Here is a 19,133-nt window from a genome sequence, read left to right as displayed (position 1 = left end):
TCACAGATAAGTGGCGGACAGCCACTGTCATCCCTGTACATCAAGGTGGAGAGTTCACTGATCCAGGAAATTACCCATCAGCCTATCTATCCTGATCTGCAAGGCCATGCAATGGATTATCATGGACCTCATTAACAGGGAAATTGGCAACTACAAATACTCGACCCCACACAGTCTGCCTTTCTCAAGGGGAGGTATGTCAGTGAACTCTGGATGACTTCCCTGAGACAGCCAGCAAAGGCATGGATGAGGGAAGGATGGTGCACTCCAGCCACCTTGACTTGGCCAAAGCCTTACACACTATTCCCCAATTGGCCATAATACATAAACTCTCCCTAGGCATCAATCCACATGTTACCAGATGGGTAGCAAACAAGTTCATTGATAGAACCCACATAATCATAATGGGGGTAGCCAACTGAAGCAGTACATCCGTAATGAGTGGCATACCCCAGGGATTGGTCTGGGAGCCTCTGGTATACAGGATACACTTCCCTGAGATGCAGGCCAAAAACACTGACCTATGGCTGACCAAGTTGGCAGATGACTGCAAGCTGGGAACAGTCATCAATACCCAAAGTGATGTAGACGTCCTACAACAGGGTCTCACCAAAAGAAATGACTGTTGCCAGAAACCTAGCCTCAAGCTGAATGCCTGCAGATGCATCATCATCCCCTTCAGGGAGACTGACATCCCCCACATATTATGACATTAACAACAATGTCCTACATACACAGTCAGTAGTGAGGCATTTGGCCACCCACGTTGATAGGAACCTGAAGTTTGAGCACCATGTTGCTTCCATTGTACAGAAAGCTTCATATATGGGGCAACTCAAAAGTAAGGGTATCTTATCCAGGGACAAAGAGGTCATAAGATCCATGTATTCTAAGCTTAGAGGGCCAATTATTTGGTACAATGCCCCATTCAACATGTACCTCACAAAGCACGTGCAGCTGGTGGAGAGACCACAGAGGTTCCTTACTGGGACAATCCAGGACCCAACCACCTACCCTACACAGATAGGCTAACAGCACTGTCCCTCTACTCATTTCCATACAGACTCCTCAAAGGTGACCTCTGTCTGATATATAAAGCAATCCAGGTCCTGCTTTGATGGGACTGTTGCATATCTGGAAGTCAAGGCCCACTCGATCAACCTGTAGGCACACCATCAACCTGTGTGTGATATCAATAGGGCTTGTTGGTGTGACTGATAACTGTCCCAAAGACTCCCCCATCTGTGGAATACACTCCCTGCCAACATCAAGCTGAGTGCCTCAATACCCCTTGTGAAGTGCTCCCTGTATAACTGCATGGGAAACAGAAAATACAGTCTTGTGATTCCACCTGTGTCCCTGCTGGACAGGGGTTCTGGGTGCTGACATGTCTTAACATGGGCTACACTCTCATCTGCGAGGGTTATAAGGGCTTCAGGGCCAAAAGCCTAGTAAGCTCAAATCAACCTATCAACCTATAAAAAAAGTCTGTCAGTGGTTCACCACATTACTCGATACTACTCTGCCACTGACATACCTGGAAATCACAGTGCTATGTGGAATATACTACACATACAGTTGACATCTCTGCTCAGTAGAATGCACTATGTGCCCACACCAGGATATGACTTTTCAGTTAAGAAGAATACCACACAAGCAGGAGATCCCCAGCCAGTATATCACTGAGGTGCTGGACAGTTTACACAGCTTCATCAGCCAATCGGCTATAGCCACACCTCTCAACTGGCAGGATTAGGTGAGAATGTCTATAGTTTGACTCGTATATTTGGTCTGTGCATTATATATCTTGCATTTCTCAGGTAAATCACTGTGATGATCTGAGGATTTCTGTCAGTAAGTAATGACACAATACATTTCAGTGTCATATGTCATATATGTCAGAAAATGTCTGCTAAAACAAACCCTGTTACTCTAGCAACTTTCTAAATTAATAAGAGCAATTTTGGCAGGCTATCTCCAAATTTCTTGCACTAACCGGTTGAGAGGTATGGCTGTAGCACACAAAACCCTGGACCGGAGTACAACTATCTCTGGAATGGAGTCTCACTCTTACTATAAAAGGTCATACTAGGCATGCTCCTACACTTAAAGAATTATAGCACATGTCTAAATCCACATCAGAGTATATCACTGTATTGTGCATATATGTCCTTGCATACAGACAGCTCCTTATGTGCACCTTAACTGTCTCTACCCATACCCATCAGACAGGATTACCCTCAGCTAGCTGTAAGTTTGACCACATGTGATATATCTGCATCTGTTGCATGTGATACACAGACATATATATGGGAAACATATAACAATATTTCAAGCATACACACATAGACATGGGGATGAGAGAGACAGACAGCGATAGACAGAGAGGCACAGGGAGACACACACACAGAGACTGAGTTGTAGACAGGGATACACTGAAAGACAGAGTGATGTCCTGCTGCAGACAGCTGCATACCAGTTGTAACCAGTCACATGTGCCAGAATGAAGGTGAGCGCCACTGTGTAAGAGTACTGAGGTAGGGGGTATAATATCACATCACCCGACTGTGTGTGTGTGTGTGTGTGTGTGTGTGTGTGTGTGTGTGTGTGTGTGTGTGTGTGTGTGTGTGTGTGTGTGTGTGTGTGTGTGTGTGTGTGTGTGTGTGTGTGTGTGTGTGTGTGTGTGTGTGTGTGTGTGTGTGTGTGTGTGTGTGTGTTTGTAGGTTAAAGTATTATGAGGCCTTTCTCACTCAGTAGACATCCCATTGCCCTACTGCACAAGATCTGCTGATGTCATTCACCTTAGAAGTACATTTGGACATGTGTCACCCCTACAAGCTCTGTGGTGCATGTGATAACTGCATAACACTATAGTACAAATAACTAGATAGGGTGAGATTCTAATCTCAGTCCTGGCAAATGTGTGTGTGTGTGTGTGTGTGTGTGTGTGTGTGTGTGTGTGTGTGTGTGTGTGTGTAGGTAAAAGATTTTTAGGCCATTCCCACCAAGTACACTTCTCATTGCCCTACTTTACAAGGGCTGCTGATGTAATTCACCTTAGAAGTACCTTTAGACAGTCCTCTGCCCTATAAGCTTCATGACATATGTGATAACTACGTAACAGTATAGTATAAATAACTAGATAGACAGGGTTCCAATTTCAGTTCTGGTAAATGTATGTGTTTGTAAGTGTGTATGTTTGTATGTTAAAGTATTTTGAGGCCTTTCCCACCCACTACATTTGCCATTGTCCTACATTACAAAGGCTGCTGATGTAATTCACCTTAGAAGTATCTTTGGACAACCCTCAGCCTTATAAGCTCTGTGGCATGTGTAATAAATACAAAACAGTATAGTCCACATAACTAGTTAGGCAGGGGGTCTCATCTTAGTTCCGTCAAATGTGTGTGCATGTTTGAAGAGTAAAGTATTTTGAGGCCTTTCCCACCCAGTACACTTCCCACTGCCATACTTTACAAGGACTGCTGATGTCATTCATCTTGGAAGTACCTTTGGACAGCTCTTACATCTATACGCTCTGTGGCACGTGCAAAAACTGTGGAACACTGTAGTACAAATAACTAGATAGGTAGGGGTTCTAACCTCAATACTGTCAACTGTGTGTGTTTGTGAGAATCATATCCTCTGTCTGTGTGTTTGGGTGAGAACTATATCCCTGGGGGTGTGGGTTTTACCATTTTGAGGCAGGTTCTACCCAGTACACTTCCCATTGCCCTACTTTACAAGGCCTGCTGATGTCATTCACCTTGTAAGTACCTTTATACACTCTTCAGCCCTATAAGCTCTGTGGCATGTGCAATAACTGTGTAATACTGTAGGACAAATAATTAGATAGGTAGGGGTTCTTCTCTCAATACTGCCAACTATAGTACTGTGTGTGAAGCATATTCCCCTGTGGCTGCTGTGTGTGTTGGTTATACCATTTTAAGGTCTGTTGACCCCCTCCCCATGACATTACTTTAAAGAGCCAGTTAATGGCATTCATCTTAAATGCACCATGTTAAACTATACAGCCCATACCAGTCATCTGTGCAGATGTATATGGAATATCCAGATGTTTGTAATGTATGTGTGGTCTGTGTCCCCTAACAATGGGCATTTATAAGAAATCATTGCCAAATATGTCACAGATAACGTACTGACAGACATGTCAGCATCAAACTCTGTACCTGTCTGAAACATCATGCTGATACAAAGTCTGTTACTCTATCACTTGTCCAGGTTTGTAAAAACAATATATGAGACCAGTCACTATTTGTGTGGTTTATCCCACCATCCATTAATACATTCCTAAGATTACTTGTAAGAGGTAGTAAGTTATGTCCCAGACATATAATCTCTGTTGTGCATGTAATGTGTACATAGTGGCAAAGTACATACGAGTGGATACATAGGGTTACTAATCTGTCTATTGGCAACTCTGTATGTGTTTCTGTATGCATATACAATGTGGCTGTCTTTACTGTGTGTATGCGATGGTTAAACCATTTTGTGTGCCTCTTCCACCATGTTAACTCCCCCATTGCCAACCTAGTTGCAGCCCCTACAGATGTCATCCACCTTACAAGCACAGTTACACAGTTTCTAACACTAAGGCACTGTGGTGCATGCAATAGTCATATCACTGTGTATTTTACATAGATAGGCAGGTCATCTAATATGAGAAGTGTCAACTTTGTGTGCATGTGTGTTTCAATGCATGTCCCCATGCAGCAGTGTGTGTGTGTGTGTGTGTGTGTGTGTGTGTGTGTGTGTGTGTGTGTCTGTGTGTGTGTGTGTGTGTGTGTGTGTGTGTATTTCAGATGGCTCTACAATGTTACTGGCCTCTGAACCCACCATTGGAAATCCTAACAGCCCCTGTAATTGTCACCCACTTGAATAGTAGTAGCAGACACTGCATCACTACATTATCTCTGTGAAGTTTGTGTTATGTATCTAGCACTATTGTTTGTAAAACTGGGCAGGTAGAGGTTCAGTTATCAGCAAGGGCAGGTCATGAATGAGTGTGTGTCTGTGTGTGTGTGTGTGTGTGTATGTGTGTGTGTGTGTGTGTGTGTGTGTGTGTGTGTGTGTGTGTGTGTGTGTGTGTGTGTGTGTACATCCCCTCAAAGCAGTCTGCCTGTGTTACGGCAACCAGCATACCTCTCAACCACTCACAGACAGACATTCGGTTAAAGCCATATGGGAAGCTGGGGCAAACAGAAAACATTGAGCACACCCTTCACATATAGCTGTGACACACATAGAAAATAGATAGAATGGGTCATGCCTTTGAATGCACTTTCCAAAGGGTATGTGTTGTTACATGACAATAACTGTCATTAATCTGCAATGTCAGTCTGTCATGATTTTCCAAAACATTGGCCAAAAAACACAAGTTCATGACAGATAGAATGAAATTATGTGTCAATCATCAAGAGAATCTGCAAACATATGCAGAGGTCACATGTATGGCCACCATCTGTACCCATATTTCCCAAGCTCTTAGAGCCAGAAATGTAACAAAGCCATAAATAATGGTGTGACAAAGGCCACAAAATAGGAAGCCGTTTAAATATTGCTTCTACAAACTAATAAAGGAGATAGCATAACAGGTTTTGCATTAGCATGGATATTCTGAAGGGTATGAAGCCTGCAACTCAAATGTCTGTCATTATTTATTGACATCAACTCTCAATGATTTGGCAACAATTTGCCAGAAAAACAAGTGTATGAGAAAATGGACCAAACATATGAGGCAAGAATCTGGACATTCTGTGGAAATCTGTACAGTTGAGAGGTATGTCTGTACCACCCTGCAGGGTACAGTCCATGTTTGACGAGGTGTGACCTGTGACAACTGAAACAGTGAAAAGAAGTCCCAAGACTGTAGGACAAGAAACATGACATACAGTTCTGTACTGATTATTTACAGCAGTTATTGTACATCAGAATCACCATAATGTAATGAGAAATACTGTAAGCTAAGGCAATGTCATACAAAGAAGGTGTCATAGTAGCAAACAAGAGGAAGCCTTGTGTGTTGCATTTGCCATGGGTATGCTATGTCCTGGCAACTGTCATATTAGCATAAGTTGCATCCCACACTCCACATTTGATAATGTCACACATACATTGTGTGTTGCCTGTGTGTGTGCAATATGTAGACATGTGAAGGCCCTGTAACTACCTGGTGCCCCCAATAATCCACATGTATATAGACATGAATTCTAATATGCACCACCCAGATATGTAGGTACAATCTAAGGCTGCGTGAAGTGTAAGTATTTTTCAGTCTCTCATTGAGCCACATACTGCTTTTAACACACTGCAATGAGTCATTATATATTTATGGAATGCTGTCAAGGTCCTAAGCTCCAGCTGAATGCAGGCAACAGTGTCAGCATGCCATACAGCAAGGACATGTCTGCAGTATTTCCCACATCAGCACCAGCCCTGTAAACACACACAGTGTGGTGACAGACCTGGGTAACCTGTATGGCAACATAGTTGAATTCAGGCTACAAGTATTGGCAGTTGTCAGGAATTGCTTGTATATGGTTCATCCATCCAAAAGGTGGACATTACCTCTGAATAGTCCTTAGTCAGTACAAGAAAACATTAGCAGGATGGCTGGTCTGCTATGCAGCTATGCAGACATCAGCAGCATCTGTAAAGGTTATATTAACACCCGCAAAGGTCAGGCATGGGCTTCAACACCTGTTCCTTGCAGACAGCCACTAATCTGTACTCACCCACTGGTTAGTGGTCATGTTGTCCACAGGTGTCTGCGGCATGCCAAGATGGCAATGTTGTGCTCAGCCCTTCAACAGCTGCCCCATGTACAAGATTATGACTCTGTGTGCATGACAGCATGAAGGGCCAGACTCACTTATGAGATAGCAGACACACATACTGGTGATTGTCAGGTTTGTCTAATGTTTGAGGCTGTGGTACTACAGAAGACCCAGATGACATGTATGAAGTCTAGCTGGCTGTGTCAATGGGTAGTATGCAAGGTCACATTGTCTGCCCCATTGTCCCTCACACACTGTTGCATGCAAACACACCTGGTAAACAAGTACATATACACCTGTACCTTGGCTTTGAAAAGATCACTGTGTTCCCCCTCTGTCATACTCATCTTTTGCAATGTCAGCAGGCCCACAGCCTGCAGACACACAGACACCTGAAACACAAACAGAATACAGTATGTAAGACTACAGTCCGTCAGCAGTACTAATAACAATAATGCATCATGGCTAAAAAGGTACATACACTTCGATGTGTACCCATGACAATTGCCAGCAGACAGCACCTTACACAGCATTGCATTACTGCACTGTACTATATTCACTCTGTGGATCAGACCAATATTAACATGTCCCTGCATCAATGATATGGATAACAGGGATGTGGCACAGGTATCATCACATGCACAGGGTGTGGTGCGAGTTTGCCAGAGGCCTAGGCTGGGCCACACGGTTGACATCGTGTGTGTGTGTGTGTGTGTGTGTGTGTGTGTGTGTGTGTGTGTGTGTGTGTGTGTGTGTGTGTGTCTGGGGGGGATGGTGTTCAACTGGGCTATGCAGAGGAGTTGTGTGTGTCTGGTGGTGACCTGCCTATGATAGAGATTTGTGAGTGTTTTTATGCACACAGTCAAGCCATGGGGTTGCCTTACACAGGGGTATGTTGGACAGCTGTGGACCGTACATGGCAGGAAGTACAGTTCACCATCTCTGGCCACAGACATGGGAACTGGTTCTGCCATGAGTCTCACTGGCACCACCAGGCTCAAGGCCAGATGGTGACTGCTGTCTTCTGGATCCATGTCCCTGATGGGACTGGCCAGGACCACATCCCCATGGCCTGCTCTATTGTGGTGTGGACAGCACTCTCTCTTCGGTAGTGCTGGTGGTACTGCCACTACAGGAGTGTGAATGTGCATGGCCACATGGGCTCTCAGCTGATCTTGTTGCTGACCTATGTCCTTGTGGCTGACACCATATGCCTACCACATGCTCAAGCACAGACACTGCACAATCGAGCAATGACAATGTCTCACCCCACCGTCTATCCACAACATCAGCAAAATGAAGTACAGCATCACCAATGCAGTGGACATCATCATGCATGGCAGGAAGTGCTGCATTCATGACCTGAGCATCTGCTGGTGTAGCATTCAGAATTTGCCTGTGCTCCATGATGGACCGAAACATGCATCGGGTGACACCTGCTGTGACACCTCTGACAGGGGCTGAATGGCCAGCAGTCCTCCTTTGAGCACCACTGTCCATCTGCTTGTGTGGGACCTTGCTGGCTCTCTGGCTATGGCTAGTGTCTACACTCACACTTGCCATAGTCACCACACTAGCCTGTTCAATGTCACCACCCTCCAACTGTCAATTATCTGTGGCTGCTGGGGACTGGGTATGTGTGGTAATACTGACTGTGTGCATGGACATTGTGGGTGAAAGTGGGATATCAATCAATGACACAGATTCAGCCCCTAACAACCCCACCTGTGCCTTACTATGACTACCATCATCATCAGACTCTGCTAAGACACTGACATCAGGTTGTGAGGGGGAGAGACCCCAACCCCCATTTTTGCCTGTGAGGGGAAGACAACATATGTAAATTAATACCTGCACTATAATGTTTGCTAATACACACACACACACACACACACACACACACACACACAAAAACAAACACACACACAGACATACACACACACACACACATACACACACACACACATACACACACACACACACACACACACATATATACACATGCACGCATGCACATGCACACACACATACACAAACACACACATACAGGTGAGGTGGCACAAAGACATTATACAGACCACACAATTTCTGAATGATGACATGCATGACACACAATCAGACCACAACAGACACACTATGGACAGGCCATCAACAACATGCAATGCAGCTATGTCCACTTAATGTTGCTACTAATATACATCTCTGAGATACATGAGGAGTGGTAGTATGTGATGGACCTTCACCTAACACACACTGCACCCATGTATACAATATTGATGTACCCCTGTATAGCTCAGTGGCAACATCTACAGAAACATACATGCCAATATGTTACAGCTCCTGTGATGACCACTGTGATGCACTGCAGTTAACCCCACCACAAGTGGACATGCACATATTACAATATGGCTAAGAGTAACAGTTGTGTGCATGGAAAATGCATTCCCTTCACATACCTAGGGTACTGGTAACCCACAACAAGACATTTCCATACTCAACAGCTCCAAGCAGCTGTTTCCCAGCCAGACCAGAGGGACCTATGTAGTTGTGGGGGAGAGGTATTGTCAGCACACTTACGTATGGCATTGGTACAGGATAACTGATGCATTTCTGAACATGTACAGTACAAACTCTGATACTACACAAGTTGCTGTCATTCACAATAAATGTGCACTTGTGTGCATTACAAAACCCCACCCACAAATGCAGTTTGACCTGAAATATGCCTCCAGATACACCAAGGATGCCAGTATGAATGATACAGTATTGATGTGATGTCCACTGGGGTCTTACCTGGATGTTCCTTGCCTGTTGACTTTGTGCCACCCACCTCCAGGGCATGTAGTGTTTCTTGGGGTGCAGTAGCTGGCCCAAGGTTGGCGAGGAACTCTTTGGTTGCCCTAAGTTTGGCTTGCACAGCAGGCCCCCCCACCTGTGGCTATATGGTCCCTGGCCACATCTGCAGCCCTTTGTCAGGCGTGGTGGATATGGTCGGTGGCAGGGTGCCTGACCTGCTCATAACTTCACATGCTGCCCGAGATTGCTTACAGTTGCCACTAGTTCTGTCCAGGGGGCAGTCTGTTGTTGCACCTGCTGTCTGCTCCTACCCATCATGACCGTGTGATGCCATCTTAGCATATCCAGGATTGCTGCTGTCTCAGCTTTAGAAAAAGCTGGCTGGGGGGTGTTGATACATTCCACCTGAAAGACATGAATAGGGAAACACATCACAGGAACCCATGCACTGGTCACCATTATAGACAGATCTTGCACATCCATGTTTGCTAGCACTATCCACCACTAACACCCACATCATACCCCTACCATCTATCAGCACAGTATGTGTGTGGGTAATGTCACCATACTGGCACTACAGCAGGCATTGTGCTCCTGATCATGATATTTCATGTTCTCCCCAGTGAAGACTATTAATGTGCATAATCCTCCATTCATCATTCACATCAGATGGCACATGCAGCAGCTGGGGACATCACAGAAGTTCCCTATCAAGGCATACCAGCCCATCAGACATCTAGCGTACATCTATAGGCTGTAAGGCCAACCCTCTACCTGGGGTCATACATACCCCTCAGAAGTCAACTCACTCTGTCATGCCAGGCAATCACATACTCCACATTGCTGGGACCACAGCACGAGTGCAAGTCATGCTCCACTCTGTTAACACACACATACACACACACACACACACACACACACACACACACACACACACACACACACACACACACACACACACACACACACAACCTCCATCTGGTGAGTGACCTGGACTGGCCTTGTTGGCAGCTTGGATGTGTGTCACACACAATCACCCTGCGGTGGAATGGGAACCCTGTCCACATCAGGCAGAGTAGCTACCTACACCTTTTCAGGCGTAACATGGTCAACTGGATGGTTAACAGCACCTACACCCTTGGGGTACCAGCTGTTGATTGGGGACATCAGCTGCTGCCTTGCATATACATGGGCTAACATGTGACCTAGAAATATGGCTGCTCAGGGCCTACAGCCTAGTAACCTGGTATGGTACCAGCAAAACCATAAGTGGCCTGTCTGCTGTGACAGACTGTGTTGTCATGTGTACACAGACATCAGTGCCATCAACTGCTGGGTGTCCCCTATGGGCAGCGTTACAGTGCCATGGCTTACAGCCTACATCCCACAAATAGGTGAGTGCTCCTACAGGTGCATGTGGACATTCCAGGAACATCTGAGCTACACAATAACTGAGATTGGTGCATATGTGTTGTAGCGTGACTTTCTCATAGGTGTCTGACATTTTCAGCACCCATATGTTTGTGTAATGTGTACATGTGCCGGAAAGATGTAGACCCCCCACCAGACAAATGTGTATTTCCACACACCAGTTGAAAAATACATGCTGTTTGTCCACATAGCTTGGGGAATGTGACTGTGGCATGCCAGACACCTGGGGGCACAGTGATGGTACCTGGAAGTCTGGTACTGTATCCATTCCCTTACATTGTATGCTCAGTATGTATGCACTGCTTTTACCCCAGTGCCAGCATCCACCCACTACTACTACCTATAACTTGCTTTCCTGCTGCAGGGGGTCACCAGGTATGTTAGCCATAGGTGTGAGGCAATCAGATACAGGTGAGGAGTACACGCTCACCTAGGCAGAGTATGTCAGGAGTGGTCAGGGAGACCTGGACAATCTGTCAAATAATCCTGTATGACCATTGTCAGGCTGAGAGGGGCTCAGTGACGGTACATGATGTGATATGCCATCTGTATCCACCAGTATGTACTGTCAGTGTGATGCCCCTGCACCAGCCCAAGCATCAGGGAGCCTAAATACTCACCACTACCACCAGTGAGGGTTGTACACAATGGCAGGATGACAAGTACATGTACATTAAAGTACAATTACCCTTCAGGACACACAGAGGTCACAGTCAGTGTGGGGATCATTTCTCTTTCTCTCTCCACTTCCCCAATAACACTCCACACTGGCAGACCTATGAGGTTAACATCTCAGCAGAGCAGTCAGTCCAAAACATCTGTCAGCCTCTCTGCCCAACCAGTACTTTGGGTCCATAGCCAAGTAACTGACACACACACTTTGCTATTTGAGTTTTGAATCTCACGCACACACACATACACACACACACACACACACACACACACGCACACACACACACACACACACACACACACACACACACACACACACACACACACACACACACACACACACACACACACACACACACACACACACACACACACACACACACGCACACACACGCACTCCTGGCAAAGTCTGGCACAGCTTTGCTACTTATGGGGCCTTCAACCCATACATTAAGGTAGCTCTGACTGCCACAATCCATCTCTTTAACAGCTACTGTAAGGCCCTCAACAAAGGGCGACAAATCCTACTGCGTGATGAGCCTATTAGCAAAATGGTAACTGTGACCAAGACCAAGGCTATTGGAGTGAGCTATACAGTGTCACCAAGTGCATATGCAAGTACTCTAGGAGCTGAATTAGTGCTATACAGACCAAACACAATGACAAGGTTTAACAATATGTGATAACTAATAAAGGAACAAGCGAATACTGTATGCAGTAAATACATAGTTCAGACTCACAGGGATTCATTTAAGACAACATTGTAGGACAGTTTGCATTACATACAGGAAACATGTAAAGTACTAGGTGCATAGGTTCATAGGATGATACTAGGCTACTGGCCCGGGTGCCCTCATAAGCCTAGCCCAGATTTTTGCCCATGTCCCTTCAAAGTCAGCACCTGTTTCCCCTGTCCAGCTGGGGCACAGGTGGGATTCCAGGGGTGTCTTTTTTTGTTTCTCATGCAGTCATCCAGCTTCTTCTTAAAGACAGCTAGGGAGGTACTCTGCTAGACATGGGGAGGGAGTGTATTTTACAGACAATGTATTGTTTTGGGCACAAATGTATCCCACCAACAAGTACTATTCATGTCACAGACCAAGTGAGGGCCTTGCATGTGGGTTGCATGAGTGGGATTTGTCTTACGGATAGGCAGCAACTCCATTAAGGCTGGTTTGGAAATGTTCTTGTATGCCAGACACAGGTCACCTATGATCAGTCTGTATGAGACTGAGTAGAGGGACAGGGCTTTCAGCCTGTTTGTATAGGATAGGTGTTGCAGACCCTAGATTTCCCTGGTCAGGGACCTCTGTGGTCTCTGAAACTGCTGCATGTGCTTGGCAAGGTACATGCCAAAGGAGCCATTGTACTTGGTAATGGATCTGATAAGGGAGGAGTACAGGGATGTTATGGTCTCCTGGTTCCTAGATGACATACCCTTATTTGTGAGGGGGCCCTTGTATACAGACTTCAGTACAATGGTGCCAACATGGTGGGAAACTGTCAGAATGCTATCAACCTTGGTGCACAAGTCACCTCACACCTGATTGCATGCTCAATGCATTGTTATTACTGTCATAATTAGTGTGGATGACAACTGCCACAACAGGAGGGGGTTGGGAGGGTGGCCTAATGGTTAAGGTGTTTGTCTTACAAACGCAAGGTACAGGGTTTGAATCTCACAGGGGATAATTGGCTAGGCTTAAAATGTCTCACAAGGGCAGTTAGCCTAGTACTAATCTATGAACCTATGAACCTATGCACTTCCTGGCATTCAGTTTGAGACAATGCTTCTGCCACCAGTCATTAATTTGGGTAAGGGCCTATTGGAGGATGCTCACATCACTAGGGGGATGTAAGACAATGGCCAGCTTGCAGTCATCTGTAAACCTGGTCAGCCACAGACCACTGGTTTTGTCTTGCACCTCAGAAAAGTATATCTCTTACAGTAGAGGCCCCCAGACTGATCTTTATGGTACACTGCTGTTTAAGGGTCTACTATTAGAGGTAGCTTCCACTACTTTGACTGAGTGGGTACTATCATAGAGCCAATTAGCTACCCATCTGGTAACATACAGGTTGATGCCTAGCTGTGTAGGCTTATGTATTATGGCCAACTGGGGATTATTGTCAGAGGCTTTGGCTAGGTGAAGGTAGACAGTGTGCACCGTCTTCCCCTCATCCATGTGTTTGTTGACCACTTCAAAGAACTTGACCAGGTTTAACAGGTCTGATCTCCCTTTGACAATACCAAACTGTGTGGGCTCAAGCATTTTGAGGTTACTGGTATCCCTGTTTGTAAGGTCCTTGATAATGCCTTACATGGTCTTGCAGATCAGGCTAGTTAGGCTATTGTGCATATGACTGGCTTTGTCAGTGGATGCTCCACCTTTGTATATAGGGATGGCAGTGGCTGTCCTTCATGCAGATGGAATGACACTGGTGCTCAGGCTTTGGGTGACCAGTGTGTAATGGAGCTGAGAGTGCATGCCTGTGTTCATGTAGGATGCAGCCAGGGATGTTATAAGATCTCATGGAGACTTCAGTTCATTTCCTTTGAGAGGGCATTACGGACCTGCTCCCTGATAATGAGGGGAGGGGGGAAGGTGCTGTTCATGCCCTTGTTTACTGATGGGGGGACGGGGTGGTGAGGTTTTCACTTAACCTGTCTGCAGCAGGTAGGCTATATCTATGGCGTTTGTGTATATGGTGTTATTGACCACCAGTACAGAGCAGATTTGGGTGTTGCCTCTGAGATTGCAGACATATGTGAAGAATGCCTTGTGACTGGCCTTGGTGGATGTGTCCAATCTGCACTCAAAGTTAGCCTTAGAGTAATTCACCTGTGACCTTATTTGCTTGTCCAGACAAAGGTGAGATTGCTTCCAATTTGGCACCTGCTCCTTCTTAGCCCTGTACAGCACATATTTCCACCTATTATGGAGTTTGTGTATTGTTGCTGTCGACCACAGAGGTTTACTCTACCTTGAGGGAGATGATTTTGTCCTGTCAGGTATTACTTGCTCTGAGGAGATTATAGTCAGTTTTGGAAATGTGTTTTTGTTTGACCCTGACAAGGGGGGGGGGGGGCAGGGGAGATGGTAACTTCAAAAGTGATGGCTTTATGGTCAGATCTTACCATAAAGGATGACACTGTAGGAGTGCTACAGTGGCTACTCATGTTGGTTAGGACCAGGTACAGGATATTTCCACCTGGCATAGGGGTGTTGACCAGCTGATCCAATGCATTGGCAGTGACAAAGCCAAGGAATCTCTGTGCATTTGTGTTTGGGTAGAATAGGTCATGCATTCTATGGTTGGGTAGTTAAAGTCACCCAGGATTAGGGTAGAGGGTTGAATCTTAACAGATTCAAGTAAGTCCAGATAGGTGTAGTGGGTGTCCTGAGTCATGTTTGGAGGTCTGTAGATAGCTATGATTTGAATAGATGTTTTGTCAATAGTTAACTACGATTGGGGTGTCTCCTGTGTGCCATACCATTTGACCAGCCTGGAGGTGTGTATGTGTATGATACATTTTGCAAATCCACCTCCTTTGGCTTTGCAGCCCTCCATTTGGGGTCTGAAAGTATGGTGGGATGAGTAACCAGGCAAGGTTAGTGTGCTCTCCACAGCTTCAAACCAGGTTTCAGTGACTGCACAAATGTCAGCATCCTCCTGGATGAGGAATGCTTCCAATGACTTTAGTTTCATGCTACAACTCCTAGCAGTTAGCAGCATGACCTTTACATTTTGTTTATAATAAGCTTTCATGCTGGTAATTTTCTGCTCATGACTTTGCCTAAAAAGGCACTATGGGCAAGCCAAGTGGCATTGCCAAGCAGATGAAGGCCATGTCTGGCAAAGCATTGTGGTCTGTCAATCATGTACTGTCATGTGACTGAGACAGCAAAGATTCTAGGTTCTTAATGTGATTGTATATTTCACATATTGTGTTCCTAGGTGGTAGTAGCACAGAGTTGTCTGTGTACATAAGGCAGTGGCTACGCTGTGTCTGGATACCCATATCAACCAGGCAGGCATGAGAAAGCACAGGAAATTGTTCATCCATGGTTGTCAGCATCTGTGGAAGAGAGGTCAGGGATAGTAGAGTGGGTACCATCTGAGGATAGCACCTATAGGTGTGAGTATGGCTGGATAACATCAAGACAGTATCTGAAGTTGAGGGTCTCACTCACACAGGAGTGCTGGTAAGGGGAAGAAATACAACTGACATACCTCTCAAAGGGTTAAAATTACAAAAAAGCACAAAGACTTGCATATGCTAGGTTTAAATACCACACAAATGAAGGTAAAATAGGAACACTGGGTGTGACCAATCAACCCTTGTCCCTGAGCTCTTAGCTCAATATCCTGTGGCAGACCAGTACCAACCAGTTCACTTACTCCCAGTAAGTGGAGGCAGGCCCTGGATAACACTAGATGGCGTAGCAGGAAACACAAGAATCACACAAACAGATGTGAATGCAGCAAAGCCTGTAACCAAACTATGCTAAAGATATTTAAAATCTTTTTAGGTCAGTGTAACACAGGTGAACAGATACACACTTCAATATGACAATAGCAAACCAGAGCAAACAAATTTAAACAGATTAACCAGTTAACCAATAGTAAAGCTCAGAATAAAGCCCTGTTTCAGCATTCTTCAGTCACACAATTTCTAACTGCACACTTCTGCCACTAGGGTGCAATGGAACCCTTTCCAAAAAAGATACCCTGGATTAGTGTTCAAGTTATACAAACAAAGCTATATTCAGCAGGACAGGGCATAGTGTATAATACAGCAAACAAGACTTACCAATATCACAAAAAAAAACTGTTCAAATGAGCAGTCACAATGAGCCTTTAACCAGCAATTTCTAGCTCAAGGGCATAATCTAGCCTCTCCTCCCACTGCAGTGCAGACCACAAACCTTCATGTAAAACATCTGGCCTGAAGCCCATGTGCTTAAATGCACAGCTTTAGCATAACAGAATTGCATCAGGCTACTAACAAGCAGTAATAAATGCAGCAGAAAAGTGCAATTGAGTCATTGTAAGAACAGGCAGTGAAAGCAAATTGAAGTAATACAGTTGGAATAGACAGAAATACAGTAAAATGTTTCTGAGTATAGGTTACTTGAGAAGAGATGAAACATGATACTTTCTGGTTGAGAAATGAAGGGGGGTGAGGTGGGCCAGCCCAAATGATCTCTGTCTACTCAGGAGGATAAGCTGATGAGATACAACTGGGAGGTGTGTTCAAAATTAGATTTGTAGTAGGGGCGTCCAAGTCACAAGCCAACAAATATATGAACACAACAAGGAGGAACCCTTACAACTCCAACAGCACAGAAAACTTTTAACAAAACCAAATGCAATACTGGAATAAGATACAAAATATATGTGACCAAAGCTTAACTAAAGAGCTTCAAATCAACATTAAATGCAGAGATGACTGATACTCAGAGCACGGCACAACACAGAAACACTTCAGCTAACTACAGATGTCTGTAATTAAGAGAGCAATGCTTTGTCACAGCTACTCACACTACTGAACTGCTGCTATTCACATGTTTCAAAGGAATTCTTTGGTAACCTTTGTTAGCAGATCCTAGCCAAGAACTATTAAAATTAGAACAGAACAGAATACGTATAACCAGACAAATGTAATACTACAATAACATACAAAATACAAGTCATCAAAGCTTAAATACTGAGCTTCAAATCTAAATTACATGCAAAGATGACTGATACTCAGAGCAATGCAGACCACCCAAACATCAGACAGATATACCATATTACCATATAGATGTAAACAAAATGTCACATTTGCCTAGTTCCTATACAACAATCAAAGCTGTTTGTGTGTGACAGGTCTGAAAGTAATGATCCACATTAATGCTGTGTTATCTCATACTACATCAGTGTTTCTCACCTGACTTCATTCCGTAGGCTAACAGCACAGGTTAACAGCAAATAATATACTTCTCTGCATTAGGTGTACATATCTTTCTGATATGTGTGTGTAGCACTGGAAGTCATAACACAGTTAAACACTTTTCCAATTTCAACTTAGTAACTATAATCAACATAGTAATTGTTTATGTTTCAAGGCAATGCAACAACCTGTAGCTGTAGACAATCTGTCTGTTTGATGCACTGAAACTAAGATATCACATTTGTAAAACATGTACAGCTTATTTACTTGATGTTTTGCAACTTATGTCTGTATGTTAGGAGGCTTCCAGCTTCTACTATTAATGCATACATGTGCACAGGTAATACATGATATACATTTCTGTTCTTTGTTAGTATGGCACACTGTGTTTACACTCTTGCACCTCAGTTATACCTCTCAACCTGTTACATCAAGACAGATGGACAAAGGCACAAATAAATGGGGGGGCAAAGGCCCAAAAATAGTGACACTATAAATATTGCTGTAACACACACGGACAGTTGACAGCAAAGTAGGTTTTGCATTCACAGGAATACACTGAAGGATATGACGTCTGGCATTCAAATGTATGCTATTATGTTATGACTTCAAGCTATAATGATGTGTCAGTGATTTGCCAGACAAAACACAACTGAATATGAAAATGACTACAAATATGAGGCAAACATGTGGTCAGTCTGCAAAACTCTGGACAGTTGCAAGGTATGAGCTCAGTACATAACATACAGTTCAACACACACTTCTGCACCAGTTGTTTACTATGCATATAACTTATATAGGTCTCTTAAATTTGTAAGACAAGCATATGTATCATAGTTTCATAGTATAGTACTAGGCTATCTGCCCTGGGGCATTTGTAAGCCTAGCCATAGTGATGTGGCTTTTGCCACCCCATGAAATGGTACAAAAATGTACAGAATAAATCTAGAATACTGTGCCTCTGTCTAGCAGTGACACAATGAAGGTCCCCTTATATAATAGAATTAGTTTACTGTGCCCCTGTCTAGCAGTGACACAGATGTGACCCCTGGGGTAAACTTACGATCTCCCATCCACTCATCAAGATTTTTCTTGAAGAGAGTCAGTGAGGGGCTCTGCCTAATAAGAACTGGGATCCTGTTCCAAAGCATGGGAAGCCTCTGGGTTATGAATCTATCCCTCCAGCATGTCCTATTCATACTTGTGCAGAGGTTTAAGTCTTTAGCTCTCGTGGTCCTGATGGATTTGGATTTTTTGAGGTGGAGCATGTCCATCAGATCCTGATTGGACATGGCCTTGTACGTCAGGCAGAGATCACCTCTGAGCAGGCGGTATGCTACTGAATAGAGCTGAAGTTTCTTTAGTCTGGCAGAATAAGACATATGTTGGAGACCCTTGATCCTTTTGGTGAGGTACTTTTGTGGTCTCTCCAGCTGTTGCAAATGCCAGGTGAGGTACATACCAAATGGGGCATTGTACTCAATCATGGGTCTGATGAG

This window comes from Protopterus annectens, chromosome 2.part0 (assembly GCF_019279795.1).
Source record: "Protopterus annectens isolate FY-2018-M chromosome 2.part0, PAN1.0, whole genome shotgun sequence".
NCBI classification, from domain to species: domain Eukaryota; kingdom Metazoa; phylum Chordata; order Ceratodontiformes; family Protopteridae; genus Protopterus; species Protopterus annectens.
This window is presented reverse-complemented; position numbering follows the sequence as displayed.